This window comes from Symphalangus syndactylus, chromosome 14 (genome assembly GCF_028878055.3).
Source record: "Symphalangus syndactylus isolate Jambi chromosome 14, NHGRI_mSymSyn1-v2.1_pri, whole genome shotgun sequence".
Taxonomy (NCBI): Eukaryota; Metazoa; Chordata; class Mammalia; order Primates; family Hylobatidae; genus Symphalangus; species Symphalangus syndactylus.
The window spans coordinates 20,016,751-20,034,848 of NC_072436.2; the positions used below are offsets into that span (position 1 = coordinate 20,016,751).

At 36.3% G+C, this 18,098-nt stretch overlaps 1 long non-coding RNA gene across 1 annotated transcript in view; it reads right to left on the reverse strand.

The window, feature by feature from the left end:
- Positions 1–17,637: 17,637 nt before the first annotated feature.
- LOC134732321 (uncharacterized) overlaps positions 17,638–18,098 on the reverse strand; it is a 326,687-nt gene continuing 326,226 nt past the window's right edge. The window contains exon 4 of the long non-coding RNA XR_010115357.1: positions 17,638–17,864. This is a non-coding gene — a long non-coding RNA (uncharacterized lncRNA). The remainder of the gene's footprint in view (positions 17,865–18,098) is intronic.

An 18,098-nucleotide genomic window follows, 5' to 3' on the forward strand; every position in this document is an offset into this window, starting at 1 on the left:
TGTTTCTGATTTTAAAAATTCGGTTGCAAGTTTTTTATTTAAATTCAGTTTTGCCTGTAAATTAAAGCTGTATAATTTTCAGATTGGAGAAGGCATTTGTGTTAAAGAAGCAAACTCTGAACATTTACTTAGAGAGCATTCTACGTAGGACTTCAGAATAATAATATTCAATGCTGAGAATGTCAAACTGTGCTGTTGTGAAGACATAATCCTAAACAAACTTACTCATTTTGTATTGTAATTTCTTAGACTGAAGTAAATTGTATAAGTCCTAAGCCATCATACTTATTCAACGAGATATTTTTCACCATTTAAGTTGGCAAACTAGACTTCACATTATGTACCAAAATACAAGTATTATTTGCCCAGGATATCTCAATGCTTGATATCATTTGTCTACTGTTCCCCCTGTCCATTTTTCACTTAAGATGAAAATTAACAGTGTAATTTCATCCAATTATAATCAGCTAGCCATTGACTAACAAGTTCTCCTTGGCTATTACATTCAGTATTTCACTTGTACATTGTTGAATATGTGACTGGCAAATAGGCAATAAAAATTGCACTTCTAAAAAGATAACTAAATGTTTATTCCTTGCATCACTAACTTTAAGAGAGATATTATTCTCTAAACTAATTTTCTTCTTGTCCTAGGCTTGAAGTTTCATGTATATTAAGATTACTATAATAAGGCTTTCATTGCAGAAAAACTGAAACATACCTATTAGTTTTTTATTATTGTCTTTGTGAGACATACTAGATTTTTCTACCAAATCCCAAAGCATTCAAATTTATACAAATTATTCATTTCCAAAAAAAGGAGTTTTGACCTTATTAAGTATTGTTTTCATTTAAAGCTATGATGTAGTCCTAGGGTGGTCTATCAGACTAGTAAGAAGTTTAGAGTTTCTACTTTACTCGTTGGAAAGAAACACACGTATTTATTCATTTTTTCAAACCAACGTGGATTAAAGCTGTGTCATTGATATGGTTTTGCTATGTCCCCACCCAAATCTCATCTTGAATTGTAGCTCCCATAATCCCCATGTGTTGTGGGAGGGACCTGGTGGGAAGTAATTGAATCATGGGGGTAGTTTTTCCCATGCTGTTCTCATGATAGTGGATAAGTCTCATGAGATCTGATGGCTTTCTAAAGGGCAGTTCCCCGGCACATGCTGTCTTGCCTGTGCCATGCAAGACATGTCTTTGCTCCTCCTTCTCCTTCCACCATGATTGTGAGTCCTCCCCAGCCATGTGGAACTGTGAGTGCATTAAACCTGTTTTTCTTAATAAATCACCCAGTCTAGGATATTTCTTCATAGCAGTAGGAAAATGGACTAATATAGTTATATTTTAAAAAACACTCTTATAACACACAGAAAAAATGTACGCACAAATAAAGTAAGGTGTGCAGAGTACTTAGCAGAGTTATTGGCACTTAGTGCTCAATCAAATAAATCAATCTTTTATAATAAAAATTATTTGTGTTATTAATCATAATAGTCAAATAATGAAAATAAGTATTTGCAATATTATATTTCTTATTGCCTTTATTAAAATGAATAATGTAAAAGCTGCCTCTAGCCTCCAGTACACTTTTTTCGTGAGTGAAAAAGGCCCCATGTTTTAGGCAGACACATCTCCACTGTCACCTGGCTTATGGAAATGATATCACTTTTACATTACACAAAAATGAAATTCAATTAGCCAACTCATCCATATTTTGATAGAGGTAGAATCTTGTTTTTATCCTATTGTCCCAAGGCCTTTGTAGATTTAGGTTGAACTTGCATAATACTGACATTAGCAATTAAGTAGCTGAGTCTACTAGTAACTAAGTGAACAGAATAGTCAACTAGGTACAAAGTTGAAGTAGATACAGTTTATGAGCATTAATAATCCCAGTGCTTTGGTTTTATATAATTATTGAATCAACATCTATTTATTGAGCATCTGCTGTGCAGGAATGCTAGGGTGTGTGCTTGTGAGCAATGGTGAAAAACACAGACCCCATCCAAGATTTCAGGGTCCTAAATAACTTTAGTAGTTTTCAAGATGATGATATTGAAGAAAAAGTCCCTGAAAACTAGGATCAAATGTAGTAAGTGTTACAGACAACTAATTCTCCCTCTGTGTCTTTCTGGAGAGCAGTAAGTAAAGTGTCCAAATTGTGAAGGCTTCATTTTCTGGCTTTTGTGTGAGAGTGCTATATTTAGCAAATAAAAATACAGGACATCCAGTTAAATTTGAATTTCAGACGAACAACATTTTTTTTTTTTTGGTATATTGCATGTTATATTTGTATTTTATTTGGCAAACCTTTGTGGGGAGGAAAATCCTTTCCAAGCCAGTATGTTGCAACAGTAAACACTATAATGTTGTCCCAAGTTACAATTTAGAAAGAACATTTATATCAATTGTTTTAATGGGTGCTTTCAAATCTTTACCGGTTAGAATTTTTTTTAGCATTAAAATATAAATGTGTTATGAGAGTGGATTTTTTAAGAAATACAATTTTTTAGATGATGAACTTGCTATTATAGCACCCATAGGCATGTTTGTAATAAACTTTCAAGGCATACAAATGATCTAATTTGTGAAAATATGTTTTTGATCTGTTGAGATTTGTTTCAAATATGGCCATTACCTCAATGTAACTGATTGGCCACCCAAACCTCATTCATTTCACAGCATGAAATGAAGTGATGATGGTCCCTGGAAAATACAGCATATACTTGAGACAGATTCATGAGCTAGCTATAGATGCTTATTCCCAGAGAGCAATTCATTGCTGGCTTCTGCTCAAAACGTGTAGGAATCTGTTTCACATCCTTCAGGGTTGTCCAGTCTTTTGGCTTCCCTGGGCCACATGGGAAGAAGAATTGTCTTGGGCCACACATAAAATACACTATCACTAACAATAGCTGATGAGCTATATATATATATATATATATATACACACACACACAATATATAAACATATATATATATTTATATATTGTGATATATATATCACGATACATATGCATCGTGATATATATATATTGCAAAAAATCTCATAATGTTTTAAGAAAGTTTACAAATTTGCGTTGGGCTGCATTCAAAGCTATCCTGGACCGCATGCAGCCTGAGGGCTATGGGTTGGACAAGCTTGCTCTAGATTATCTTGTTGGAATCTGATGCCTCAGGTGGAATATGTACATAAAGATGACCCCTTTTCCTCCCAGTCTACTTTGAAATAATTTTAAGGACATAGGAACATAATAGCTACTATAAATTGCATGTCCACCATGTAGTTAGGGAAGTTAACTAAGTGGAAAAGAATATATAAAGGATATAAAACCTCTCATTGTTAATTGTAGCTGCAGATTACCCGATGGAAGCCTTACACCTGACTTAGCAATACTTTTTTTCTAACCTATTCTATTGAAATAGTAAAACAAAACAACATAACTTCTAAAAATATTTCAAATAAAAATGTCCTAATTTATTCTATTTTAAAGACAATTTCTCAAAACTTTTAAAATTAAGGTATAGTACATATAACATAACATTTACCATGTTAACCTTTTTTTTTTTCTTTTTTTTGAGATGGAGTCTTGCTCTGTCGCCAGGTTGGAGTGCAGTCGCACAATCTCGGCTTGTTGCAACCTCCGCCTCTTGGGTCCAAAAGGTTCTCCTGCCTCAGCCTCCTGAGTAGCTGGGACTACAGGTGTATACCACCACACCTGGCTAATTTTTGTATTTTTAGTAGAGATTGGGTTTCACCATGTTGGCCAGGATGGTCTCAATCTCTTAACCTTGTGATCCACCTGCCTCAGCCTCCCAAAGTGCTGGCATTACAAGTGTGAGCGATGGCACCTGACCCATGTTAACCATTTTTAAGCGCACATTGGCCTTAAGTACATTCACATTGTTGGGCTACCATGACCACTCTTCATCCACAGAACCCTTTCATTCTGCATAACTGAAACTCTGTGCCTGTTACAGGAAAATTCCTCTTCCCTCCTCCTGCTGGCAACCACCATTCTACTTTCTGTCCCTATGAATTTGACTATTTTAAGTACCTAATTTAAGTGGAGTCTGTCCTTTTGCAACTGGCTTATTTCACTTAGCATAGACCCCTAAAGGTTCATCCATGTTATAGTTTGTGTCAGAATTAACTTCTTTTTGAAGGCTGAATAATACTCCATTGTGTGTATATACCACATTTTGTTTATCCATCCATCTGTTGTTGGATACTGAGTTGCTTCTATCTTTTCTCTGTTTGAGTACTTGGTTTCAATTCTTTTGGGCAAACACCCAGAAGTGGAATTGCTAGATTATATTGGTAATTTCGTTATTAATATTTGAGGAACCACCATTCTGCTTTTTATAGTAGCTGCACCATTTTACATTCCCACCAACAGTCACAAGATTTCTGATATTTCTGCATCCTCTCCAACACTTGTTATTTTGTGTTTTACTTTATAGTAGACATCCTAATGGGTGTGAGATGATATCCCATTGTGGTTTTGATTTGCATTTCCTTAGTGATTAGTGATGTTGAGCATCTTTTCATGTGCACATTGGCCATTTGTATGTCTTCTTTGGAGAAATGTTTATGCAAATCCTTTGTCCATTTATTAATTCAGTTATTTGCTGATGTTGATTCGTAGGGGTTCCTTATATATTCTGGATATTAATCCCTTGTCAGGTATATCATTTGTAAATAGTTTTCCCATTCTTTTTTTTTTTTTTTTTGAGATGGAGTCTTGCTGTGTCGCCCAGGCTGGAGTGCAGTGGCGTGATCTCAGCTCACTGCAAGCTCTGCCTCCCAGGTTCATGCCATTCTCCTGCCTCAGCCTCCCAAGTAACTGGGACTACAGACGCCCACCACCACACTTGGCTAATTTTTTGTATTTTTAATGGAGATGGGGTTTCACTGTGTTAGCCAGGATGGTCTCCATCTCCTGACCTCGTGATCCGCCCTCCTCGGCCTCCCAAAGTGCTGGGATTACAGGCATGAGCCACTGCGCCCAGCCAATAGTTTTCCCATTCTATGTGTTGCCTTTTAATTCTGTTGATTGTGTCCTTTAATGCATGGAATTTTACAATTTTTATGTAGTCCAGTTCATCTGTTTCCTTCTGTTGCACATGCTTTTGCTGTCATATCCAATATATCATTACTAAATCCAATGTATGAAGCTTTTCCCTGTTATGTTTTCTTCCACAAGTTTTATGCTTTTCAGTCTTACATTTAAGTCATGAATTTATTTTGAATTAATTTTTCTATGTAGTGTAAAGTCAAAATTTTTAAATCATGAATTTGAATTGACATTGAAAATCATTTAGTTCACAGATGGATTGGATTTAAACATTATTTAGCTTAATACCTGAACTAACAACTAAATTGCTTCTAAAATAATCTTAGAACATTCTCTCAACTCTGGCTATGTCCTACTTTTTCTTCAAATTTCAATTTAAGTATTATCTATTCTGTAAGTATTACAGGACATCTTACTCTCCAACAAATACTCATCTCAAGAGGAAACGCCCAAACATCTCACCTTTGATCTCTTCTAAATTTCCAATCATAATGTACCTTGTTTTTTAGATGATTTTATTTTTTAGAGCAGTTTTAGGTTAACAGCGAAATTGAGAGGAGGAAGGTACAGAGATTTCTCATATACCACTGTCCTCTACATGTGCAGCTTATATTATCCCCATTATCAACATTCTTCACCAGAGTGGTACACTGGTTACAAGTGATGAGCCTAAATTGGCACACCATAATCACTCAAAGTTCATTGTTTAAATTAGGATTCACTATTGGTGTTGTATATTCTATGGATTTGGAAAAATGTATGATAACATTTATCTACCATTATACTATTGTGCAAGTATTTTCACTGCCCCCTAAATCCTCCTGCTTCACCTGTTCATCACCACCCCCCAACCTCTGGCAACCACTGATCTTTTCACTGCCTCCATAGTTTCTTCTTTTCCAGAATGTCATATAGTCTGAATTATCCAATATGTAGCCTTTTTAGACTTGCTTCCTTCATGTAATAATACATATTTAAGGTTCCTATATGTCCTTATGGCTTGATAACTCATGTCTTTTTAGTGCTGAATAATATTTAATTGTCCACAGCTTATTTATCTACTTATTTACTGAAGGATATTTTGGTTGCTTACATGTTTTGGAAATTATGAATAAGGCTGCTATAAACATACATGCACAAGTTTTTGTGTGACCGTACGTTTTCAACTCCTTTGAGTAAATACCAAGAAGTACACTTGCCGGATCATATAGTAAGAGTATGTTTAGTTTTGTAAGAAAGTGCCAGACTGGCAGGGCACAGTGGCTCATGCCCATAATCACAGAACTTTGGAAAGTCGAGGCAAGAGGATCACTTGAACCCAGGAGTTTAAGACCAGTGTGGGCAACATAGTGAAATGCCATCTATACTAAAAATAAAAATAAAATAGCCTGCTGTGGTAACATGTGCCTGTAGTTACAAAGGCTGAGGTAGGAGGATAGCTTGAGCCCAGAAAGTCAAGGCTGCCGTGAGCCATAATTATGCCACTGTACTCCAGCCTGGGCAACAGAGTGAGACCCTGAGAAGGAAGGAAGGAAGGGAGGAAGGAAGGAAGGGAGGGAGGGAGGGAGGAAACTGTCAAACTGTTTGCCAAAATGGCTACACAATTTTCATTCCCACCAGCAATGAATGAGAGCCCCTGTTACTCCACATCCTCATAAGTATTTAGTGTTGTCAGTGTTAACCATTAATAGTTACGTAGTGGTATCAAATTGTTGTTTTAATTTTCATTTTTCTGATGACATATGATGTAGAGCACCTTTTCATATGCTTTTTGTCATCTGTGTAGCTTCTTTGGTGAAATATTTGTTAAAATTTTTGACCCATATTTTCATCGGTTCGTTTCTTACTATTGGGTTTTTAGAGTTGTTTGTATATTTTGGATAGCAGTCCTTTGTCAGATATGTCTTTTCAAATATTTTCTCCCAGTTTGTGGATTGTCTTCTCATTCTCTTGACATTGTCTTTTGCAAGGGAGGAGTTTTTAATTTTAATGGTGTCCCCCTTATCAATTATTTCTTTCATGGATTCTGCCTTTGGTGTCATATCTAAAATGTCATCGTCATAGCCAAGGTCATCTAGGTTTTCACCTAAGTTATCTTCCAGGAGTTTTATAGTGTTGCATTTTACATTTAGGCCCATGATATGTTTTGAGTTAATTTGTATAAAAGGAACAAGATCTGTGTCTAAATTCAGTTTTTAAATGTAGATTTCATATACTTTACCTTTAATTCTCTTTGCCTTCCTAAAAATTTTAAACCTTTAGGCAAAGATTTTGTCTTACTTATCTTTATATTCCCCAATTCTATTCCAGAGGTCACAACCCAAATAAATGCATGGTGGTGACCTTCTAGATACCATAAAGTGTACTATTCAATTTTTGACTCAGTTAAATTATTAAAAAACTTACTTCTCTTTAGTTAACATAATATTCGTCCTCTCTTAGATACCTACACAGATTATATAAAGTTCATCTTCTTTATAAGAGCCCTCCAATTATTTTAACACAACTATTTTGGTCTTGCCCAGTGTCAAATCTTCAATTCCAAAACAAACATCTTCAGATCCTTTCCAGGCTCTTAATCCACCCTGCAATTCTCTTATGGATTTGTATGTTCAGAGTTGGGGAGAGTGACAAGTTATTTTCCTCGGAATTTTTAATGGTAAAAATACAGAACCAAACATAAAATTCTGACAAATTCACGCAAACTATTTGAAGTCACAAATTTAGAAAATTATTTCTGAACCAGGAGAATGAGAATCCATATACAAAAGATGTATTTGCAACTACTTGAATTTTTTAATTGAACCCAATTAATATTTCATAGTTTGTAAATTTTTATTTTAGGTATGTGTAAAATAAAAATTATAACTTGCCCATATCGCTCAGGTCACTATCATCTTAGGTAGGTGTGCAACCTTCTTTGAAAATGTACGTTAATTTTCCCAAGAAATTAGTTCATTCTCATGATAGAAATTGATAAAATATTTGAAACCACCAATGTGGAATCTCTCTATCCTTCTGTTAATTGCCTAAACCTAAAGTATCAATATCATTCTCCACTTTTCATTTTTATTTCATCTCTTTTCAGTCTTTCCGTGTAACCGTAACATGTATATGTTTGTTCTCTGTGCTTATTGTGAACAAAATGCATAAGTAGTTAAAGAATTCCAGTTGAACTAAATTCAGCGCTCATCTATTTACAGTTGTTTTTATTTGCTTTTTAAAATCTTACTGCTTTGGGAGGAAAAAATACCAACAAGCTCTAAGTTTGCAGTGACAAATGTAGACTTCATCTCAAATTCATGTATGGGTGACATTTGCATGTTGATTTCTTTGCCGCCCTAATGGTTAAATTTCAAAGCACATCTTTCCTTTTATCTTCAGCTGAATGAGACATCAAAATAAGGGCCAGATAAAGGCGGAAGTCCTTTGTCTGAAACTGCCCAGGCCTGGCCAGCTGTGATGAAAACTGTCTGATGTTTCACAGGCTTCTTGTCTGGCCTCAAGCTGGTATTTGCTTCTTTTATTTTGGAGGTTTTAAAGGAATATTGCATTCTAGCACACAATGTCATAATGGACAATGGAAGGCCTGTTCATGGTGGTGTCTGAATATATACATGTTAGACTAAATTATTTATTAGATAATAAGCCACTGGTCACACAGGGGATATGTGCCATATTTTATTATAATCATGACAATTTCTAAGGTCAAACTAATGTTTGGTTGTATCACCATATCACAGCCTAATAAGAGTGTCTCCTTTACTGATAAATCTAACCTTCATGTTTAATTTTCTAATGTAGGTAATGAGATCAAGTGCTTTGGTTTAGTGTGCTTATTTTTAAATATAAAATCGACTACTAGTAGCATCTGCAAATAGTATACTACTTGATGATAAGAAAGAGGGGTAGACAAACTGGAGTATGTTAAATTGTATTTGGTCAATTCTTAATAAGAAATAATAGTGATTTGCCCGAAGCAGCAAGTAAATTAAGGCAGCTCACTTAAAAAAAAATCAAATAAGCCAGTGGTTGGCCATTAAGGTCATAAAGTATTTCCTTAGTTTTTTTTTTTTTTTAACTTCATGTAAATATCTTCTTAATTTGGGTGATAGAATAGATATGCACAGGAGTAAAAGTTTGCTACAGTTATCTGAACTTGTAGCATTATTTATATTATAGTTCAACCTTTTTTAGGAGAAAAAAGCAATAATTTCAGAATATTTTGCTTTCTAAAATAGCACAAGGGCAAGGACATATAATACATTATAAATTATCTTGAGTCCAAAATCGTTAAGATAACTTGACAACTGCACATACTGGATCCTTAACTGTTTTTGGACCTCACTACTTGATGCTCCATTGATGAAATAAGGCTGACTCACTTCCTCAGGCCACAGTCTTGTGTTTTTCTCATGCTGAGACGTCCAGTCTACTTAGTGAGACCTCAAGACCTGGCACTCTGCCTCCAGTCCAACTTCCTGTTCCTTCCAGCCTGTCTAGTCCCATACACAGCACACACGTCACGTGGGACTGTCATTTCTTCTTCCCAGAACCCACCCTGTGCTCTTCCAACTCAGCACCTTTGCTCAAAATGTCTCCACAGATGGAGTATTCATCAGCCCCATTTTGTCTGTTACAATCCTGACCATTCTTTGCATCCAACTGAATTGCCTGGTCCTTCATGAAGTTTGTCACAATCCTGCTTTCTTCTTATTTTATCATAGACTTGTTTGTGGTTCTTTCATATTATCATAGACTTGTTTGTGGTTCTTTCTTAGCAATAATTCACCAACGTGGTGAAACCCTGTATCTACCTAAAAATACAAAAATTAGCCAGGCGTGGTGGTGGGCGCCTGTAATCCCAGCTACTCAGAGGCTGAGGCAGGAGAATCTCTTGAACCCAGGGGGCGGAGGTTGCGGTGAGCCAAAATCATGCCATTGCGCTCCAGCCTGGGTGACAAGAGTGAAACTCTGTCTCAAAAAAAAAAAAAAAAAAAAAAAAAAAGAAACGAAATAATGGCATTTGCAGCAACTTGGATGGAGTTGGAGACCATTATTCTAAGTGAAGTAACTCAGGAATGAAAAACCAAACACAGTATGTTCTCTAATTGCTTTTTAATAATAGTCTACTAGGGCTCACTTATACATTTTTCAGGATAACCATAAAAAAGTTTTCTTCTATGGGGCATATTTTGCATATATTTCATGGCAGAATCACTGCAAGCTTCATCTAGTGTCTCTAAAAATACTTTTACCTACCTGTGCTGAACACTATTACAAAATTGATTAGTATCTTTGGTGCATAAACTGAAGTTTATACCATAATGTATGCTTTCAATCAATTACATTTATTTTAATATAGACTCTTCATATTGAAGGAACATGAAAAAAACCTAGGATAATCATCCGCCTCCTCCTTCCCAAGTCTTATCAAATGGTTGTCCAACCCATGCTTAAAATGTTGGTGCTCACTATATTTGAGGAACAATCTCTTGACCACATGATGTGAAGTGTTGCCTGTTATTCATTGGAAACGGCCTGGCAGAATTGGATTCCTCTACATCTTTCTATACACAAGATACTGGAATAATCTCCAATCTCCATCCCCATACTAAATGGAGGATGTCTGGGGCAGTGGGATTTTTTTTTTCTTTGAGACAGATCTTGCCTCATTGCAACCTCTGCCTCCCGGTTTCAAGTGATTCTCTTGCCTCAGCCTCCCAAGTAGCTGGGATTACAGGCGCCCACAACCACACCTGGCTAATTTTTGTATTTTTAAGTAGAGATAGGTTTTCACCATGTCGATCAGGCTGGTCTTGAACTCATGACCTCAAGTGACCCGCCTGCCTCAGCTTCCCAAAGTGTTGGGATTACAGGTGTGAGCCACTGCTTCCAGCCTATTTAGTTTCCTTTTATGACTGATGTGTATGGTGTGTATGTATATATCACATTTTTAAAATTCACTTGTTGATTGATGAGCATTTGGGCTGGTTCCATGCTTTTGCAATTGTGAATTGTGCTGCTATAAACACATGTGTGCAAGTGTCTTTTTCATGTAATGACTTATTTTCCTCTGGCTAGATACCCAGTAGTGGAATTGCTTGATCAAATGGTAAATCTACTTTTAATTCTTTAAGAAATATTCATATTGTTTTCTATAGTGGTTGTACTAGTTTACATTTCCGCCAGCAGTAAAAAAGTCTTCCCTTTTTACCACATCCATGCCAACATCTATTATTTTTTTATTTTTTGATTATAGTCATTCTTGGCATTTTCCTGATAATTAGTGAGGTTGAACTTTTTTTTATATAAGTGGGAACTAGCCTATGAAGATGCAAAGGCATTAAGAATGATACAGTGGACCTTGGGGCTCAGGGGAAGGGTGGGAGGGGGTGAGGGATAAAAGACTACACATTGGGTACAGTGCACACTGCTCAGGTGATGGGTGCACCAAAATCTCAGAAATCTCCACTGAAGAACTTATCCATGTAACCAAACACCACCTGTATCACAAAAATGATTGAAATAAAAAAGAAAAGAAAAGAAAGCACCTAGCACAGTGCCTATCACATAAGACAACCCCCGCTACCCCCCAAAAAAGGCCAGGTGTAGTGGCTCCCACCTGTAATCCCAGGATTTTGGGAGGCCAAGGTGGGCAGATCATGAGGTCAGGAGATGGAGACCATCCTGGCCAACATGGTGAAATACCATCTCTACTAAAAATACAAAAAATTAGCTGGATGTGGTGGCGTGCACCTGTAGTCCCAGCTACTTGGGAGGCTGAGGCAGGAGAATCACTTGAACCCAGGAGGCAGAGCTTGCAGTGAGCCAAGATCATGCCACTGCACTCCAGCCTGGGTAACAGAGTGAGACTCCGTCTCAAAAAAATAAATTAATTAAAAATAAACAGAAATTAAAGTTTGAATTTCAGTCTATGAATTACATATTTTATTTTCTAGTATTGATTTTTGCTAATTAGAATGAGTCCTTATTAAATAAAACAGTTCCCCCAAGGAATACTGTACATCTTTGCCATGCCTTTTAATCTTTCTCAACAAATAAATTGTATTTCTTTATGGTATTGCTTTTACTTTTACTTGCTAATATTTTTCATAGCAAATGCTTATGGAAATGGGAAGTTAATAAAACAGATTATAGTGAAAACAAAGGCTATTAGAAAAGCATCTGGATAGTACCTTATTTTGTTTGACTCATTATTAAGAACATAGAATTTTTAAAATTAGGAATATTAAAGAATATTCAATCAAATATCACATTTTAATAAAACAATTTCTCAGGCTGTGTGTTCTACAGAAAGAGAAATGATGAGAGTATAAATTTTATTTTATTATGGACCTTGATTAATTAAAGTCAGAAGTATATTTATATCTGATTAGTTAATATAGTATCTGTGAAGTCCCTGAAACATATTTCTTTAAATGTTAGATATCTGCTTAGAATTGTATCAATAGTATCCCTTCATAAGTATATTTTATTTTTCCCAAGTCTTCAAAGAGTCGATGACACATCATATAAATTTGACTTAAGATATTGCCTTGCTTCCTTCTCTCTCTCAGCAGAGAATATTGTACATGGTTACGTACATTCTCCAAAAAAGGAAGAGAGAGAGGTATAGAGGAGGAGGAGCTGCAAGTAAATATTCAACCCCCAAAACTTAAAGAACTATGACTTGAAAAATTAAATGTGTTTCTAGTTATTAATAACACCTAAAGGGTACAAGGATATCATAAGCATTGTTTGAAACTAAAATGTGTGAACTTGCTGATTTTTTATGCACCTGCTATATACTGAGTTTACCTAGTTTCCCAGCAGCCAATATAGTATGTAACCCACTCATTTCATAAATCTTTTGCTGCATAGTAAATCTTCCTCAAATTTAGTGGATTATAGTAACAGCACTTTATAATTTTTCCTTATTCCATTTGTTGACAATCTAGACGGTCTTTTGTTGGCATCCTTTGGGGTTGCTCATGATGCTGCAGTCATGTGACAGCTATGCTGGCACTCCAGTATCCAAGATGGTCTCAATCAGCTGTCTGACTGTACTTGCTACCATTGTGGGTCTCTGATTGTTCTCTGTGTGACCTCTCATCTTCTAATAGACTGGACTGAGATTCTTCACAGTCTTGTGATCTCAGGGTTCCATCAGCTAAATCCCGGACTCTAGAACTCTTATAACTTTACTTCTACCACATTTATGTATTAAAACAAGTCACAAGACCAGTTTAGATTCAAGGATTCAGTAAAATAGACTCCACCTCATCATAGGAAAAGGGGTAAAGGCATTTAATGAAGGGGTATAAAAACAGTGAGCTATGGTTTACTGAGGATCATTATGATGATTATCTACAGCAGTGCCATCTCTGGCCTCAATGAGTCATACTCTCTCACATGTAAAATGCACTCACTCCTGCTTCTCAAGACCCCTTCAAATATCATCTAATCAACACCAGATTCAGGCTCTGAGTCTGGGATTTCATCACCTAAATCAGGTCCAGATGTGGATTACACACCCCACACACACAACCTACAACAGTGAGATGGAGACAAGTAACTGCAATAGACAATCCCACTCTGAAAACAGAACCAGGAGGTACATAGTAAACACTGGTTGATATGGTTGATAACAATTCTCTTTTTCCGAAGTCAGGGCATAGTTTTTGATTAAGGCTGAATTATTCTCCCTGGAATTGATTCTCTAATCTATTATTATTCTTTATTCTTGGCTCTGTCCTCTCAGCCTGCTTCCTTTCCATAGAAAGTTGACAGCCCAGAGGCCTCTTCTCATTTTGAACTACCATTTAGTCTAAAACAATACAGCATGCTTAAACTTGGTGGGTTTCCTATGTATGAAATTACGTACCACTCCATTACATAAAGCCATGCCAAATTCATCCTAAAGCATGCCATTTTACATTTGGGAGCTGTTGGGAAATAGCCTTGAAATGGAAGCCCCTTTTTCTACCTGAGAGGTTCTAGTGAGCCCCACCTTAAACCTTTCTAAGATTTTCACAAGTGGCATTATGGACATACCTTTGAGCCAATCTTTTCTTAGGCATTTCTTAATTGACAGTATTTTACTGGCTGGAGAGAATACCCTGGGATTTCTCGATTTCTTCTAAATTATGCATATAAACCGAACTTCTTTTTTAGAGCGTTTTTTTTTTTTTAAATATTAAAGGAGCCAACTGACACTTCATTTATCCTGATATTCTCCTTGGTAAGATTTACAAGTTCATTAGGTGTATTTTCTATCTTCTGCTTTAATGTAGGATAAAACTATGTGAATTGTTCTGCTGGTGTAGGACACAGGTTGCCTTTCCTGCAGCCTAAGATAATAATTTCCTCACTATTTTTCTTGCCTCCAGTAGCAGTCTCCCTGCTTCTCTTCCACTCTCCACTTGCCACCTGAGCTAAAAGATAATGCCAAATGGTTTAGGTTTTTAAAGGCAACAACCCACTTCCAGGTATTAATTTCTGTTTCAGTTAGTTACCTTTTGCTGCATAAGAGATCACCTCAAAACTGAGTGACTTATAACAATACTGATTTTTTATTTCTCATGATTCTGTACCTTAGCAATGTGGGAAGTTCTTCTGCTGGTTCTTCCTAAGATCACTCATGTGGCTGCAGTCTTTTGATGACCACACTCAAGCTGGAGGTTCTGACATGGTATCAATCAAAGCTTTTGCTATTTCATTTGGCTATGAGCAGGAGCTCCTTGGTTTTCCTATAGTTAACCTTCCATTCTCTATTAGGCTTGGATTAAATTTCACCTTACGGTGGTTTCAGGGTTTTAAAACAGTGGGGGACAAACCTGCAAAATCTGTTGAGATTCACACAAGACTTCTGCCACATTATAATGGGTAAAGCAAGTCACAAAGCCAGTGAAGGGGATGATAAAATACAACTCAGATATTATGTCACATTACAAAGGTTCTGGATACATGAAGATGGGATTTCTTAGAGGTCATGAGTATAGCAATCTGTCACTCTGCCTTTCTCCTTCAAAGCACCTCTGAAAGTGTATGAAATTATGAATACTTTTTTAAAAGACTGCATTTTTAGAGCAGTTTTCGGTTGAGAACAAAATTGAGGGGACAATACAGAGATTCCCCTGCCCTCAAATATGCCTAGCCTCCCCCATTATTAATATCCATCACCAAAGTGGAACATTGGTTATAATTGGTGAACCTACAATGACACATAATTGCCCAAAGTTCATGGTTTACATTAGGGAGAATTTTGTGTGTTGTACATTCTACGAATTTGAATAAATGTATAATGACAAGTACCCATCATTATGGTACCATACAAAGTATTTTCCCTGCCCTAAAAATCCTTTGTGCTTTGCCTACTTATCACCTCCTCCATCCTAAGCCCTGGCAAACACTGATCTTTTTACTCTCTTCAGAGCTTTACTTTCTCCAGAATGTCATATCATCTGAATTATCCTGAATGTAGGCTTCTTTCACATAGTAATATGCATTTGAGGTTCCTCCATGTTTATTCATGGATTGATAACTCATTTCTTTATAGCATTGAATTGTAATAATATACCATTGCCTGAGTGTATCACAGTTTGTTTATCCATTAAGGACATCTTGGTTGTTTCCAAGTTTTTGGCAGTTATAAATGAAGTTGTTATAAATATTCATGTGCAAATTTTCTTGTGGACATACATTTACAATAATGTATATACCAGGGTTATTGGGTAAATACCAAGAGGCGTAACTGCTGGTTTATTGGGTATGTTTAATTTTTTAAGAAACTGCCAAACTCTATTCCAAAGTGCCTGTGCCATTTTGCATTGCCATCACAATGAATAAGAGTTCCTATTGCTCCATATCTTTGCCTGCATTTTATATTGTCAGTACTGTAGGTTTGGGGCATTCTAATGGATGTGTAATGGTGTCTTTTTGTTGTTTTAATTTGCATTTTCCTGATGACATGTGATGTAGAACATCTTTTTATATGCTTTTTTTTGCCATCTGTATATCTCCTTGGTGAAGTGTCTGTTAAGACCTTTGGCCCGGTTTTTAATTGAGTTTTTTTTTTTTTATTATTGTTGAGTTGGTAAGAATTCTTTGTATACTTCGAAGAGCAGTCCTTTATCAGATGTGTCTTTTGCAGATATTTTTTCCCAGTCTGTGGCTTGTCTTCTCCTTCCCTTGACATTGTCTTTTGCAGAGGAGGTGGTTTTAATTTTAATGAAGTCGAGCTTATCAATTATTTCTTTCATGGGTTGTGCCTTTTGTGTTGTATCTAAAAAGTCACCACTATATCTAAGGTCATCTAGGCTTTTTCCTATGCTAACCTCTAGGAGTTTTATAGTGTATTTTACATTTATGTCTATGATCCATTTTTAGTTTTTTTTTTTTTTTTTTTTTTTTTTGAGACAGGTTCTGGCTCTGTCATCCAGGCTGGAGTGCAGTGGCTTGATTTTTGGCTTACTGCAACTTCTGCCTCCTGAGCTCAAGCCATCCTCCCACCAATACCTCCCAAGTAGCTGGGACTACCGGTGTACATCATTACAATGCCTGGCTAATTTCTGTATTTTTTGTAGAGATGGAATTTTGCCATGTTGCCCAGGGTGGTCTCAAACTCCTGAGCTCCTGCAATCTGCCCGCCTCACCTCCCAAAGTGCTGAGATTACAGGCATAAGCCACCACCCCTGGCTTAGTTAACTTTTTGAAGTATTACTTTTTAAAATTAACTATGAGATTCTAGATCAGTGACACAATTGGCCCTGATTAATTTTGAAAATGAAAATAATTTCCTGATTGACTTCAACATATCATTCACATATGTAGGATTTTAGGACAGTGAAGGTAATAAGGTGATATCTAGTACAAATTCACTTCTTATTTTTGAATCATTTCCATCATTTCACTGTGACTGTTTTTGCCCAAATCTGTAGGTGTTAACACTCTGCTGCTCTAAGAAATTTTCATCTGAGCCCATCTACTATTTTTCTTCTTGTTCCTCCTCCTCTTCCTCGTCCCCCTCCTACTATGAAACAGCAGCCTTTCCTCATTGCCTTTTATGTGCAATTTCTTTTCATGCATTAGCTTTATTTAACAACTTCATAAAATATATATTATGATTAAACCCACGGATATGAGATTTAGAAACATTAAGAAGTAGGCTATAAATGTGGGCTTATCTATACTCAGTTTGAGTTCGCCCTACTCTCCCTAAAGAATATCATAAAAGTCTCTTGGATTATAAAGGAAGAATATGAGGAAAGCAGTTGACCAGAAAAAATAAATATTTACTAAGCACCAGCAAACGTCAGACAGCGAAATATAGCACTTCAGTATAACGTCCATTTTGGTCTCAGTTTTCCAGCTCTACCTATTTTTGCCTCCTCTGTATGTCAAAATTATAAACCATTCCTTATCATGTCACACATCGTTTTCAATAAATGTTTATTTCTCATCCTTAACCCAGAAAACTCAGAGTTGAATATCTGTGTACTGTTTTTTCTCTTCATCATTTTCCATCTTTCCCCCCACCCCCCTGGATTATATAAGTGCAGCATGAGGCATTAAGATTAGGAATTTATGGATATGACATTATATTTGTAATAGTTCTGACCTCTGGGCCTTAGGTTTGTTGTTGATGTTGTTGGTGCTGTTTTAAATCAGTACAGTTAGTTAGGTGTTTGGATCATCTTTTAGGAAAACTTCCAGGAAAGATGCCTTCAGGATCTGGGTTGTTACTGTTGGGACCAGCACTGGCAGCTGCTGCTTCTGAGTAGGAATGGAAAAGAGAACAGGTGATCAATGTGGAGGCCAGGGACAAGTCGGTGAACATAAATAACAAAGGAGGAAAGAAGAAGAAATGTATACTATCAAGGGGGCGTTCTTTCTTTTTTTTTTTTTTTTTTTGGTCCCCTTTCTCTGTTTTGTTAAAAGAAAAAAATCTTTCTGGCAGCTTTGTAGCACCATCTCAATCTCTTTGCATCTGCTGTTATGCTCACTCAG